Here is an 834-nt window from a genome sequence, read left to right on the forward strand (position 1 = left end):
GGGGGGGGGGAGGAAGAGAGGAAGAAGAGGGGAGGAGGAGGAAGAGGAAGAGGAGGAAGGAAGGAACAGGAAGGGGAGGAGAGGGAGGAAGGAGAGAAGGAGGGGGAGAAGAAGGGAAGAGGGGAGGAGGAGGAGGGGGAAGGGAGGGGGGAGGAGGACATCTTTAGAAACAAAACTGCAGGAGCTGGTGGGAAGGCTCAGACTGAAAGCTCATCCTGCCCTTCTACAGAATCAGAAGTGGGTTCTTAGCACCCAAGTCAGGAGACTCACAGCTGCCTGTAACTCCAGCTGCAGGAAACCCAAGGATTTATTCTGGCTTCTGTGGGCACTCACACCTACATGGCACTCAAACACCAACACTCACACACTTAATCAATCAATATCCAAAATTTAAAATCTTAATAAAAAATATAAATCCCATTAGCCAGTCATGATGACGCACTCCTTTAATCCCAGCACCCTGGAGGCAGAGGCAGGTGGATCTCTGTATTTAAGGCCAGCATGTTCTACAGAATAAGTTCAGGACAGCTAGGGCTACACAGAGAAACCCTATTTGGGGGTGGGGGGAATCCCTTAAACAAAGAGAGAGAGGTAAAACCTCGGGGTGCCTGGGTGAGGGGACAGGAAGGCAAAACTTTATGCTTCTAAAAAGTTAGAAATCTATGTGGCGTTTTCTTCTCTAATCAAGCATTAACATCGAAGCCGGATTTTCATTTTGCTGTCTCTCTTCAGAGAAAAGATGCTCTACTCCCTGAAACAGGAACTAGAGGAAGCTGATACCACGCAAGATCTAGTTCAAGAAAGCCAGGGTTGGCCTGAAAGCAAGCGTGAAGC

This window comes from Mus caroli, chromosome 16 (genome assembly GCF_900094665.2).
Source record: "Mus caroli chromosome 16, CAROLI_EIJ_v1.1, whole genome shotgun sequence".
NCBI lineage: Eukaryota > Metazoa > Chordata > Mammalia > Rodentia > Muridae > Mus > Mus caroli.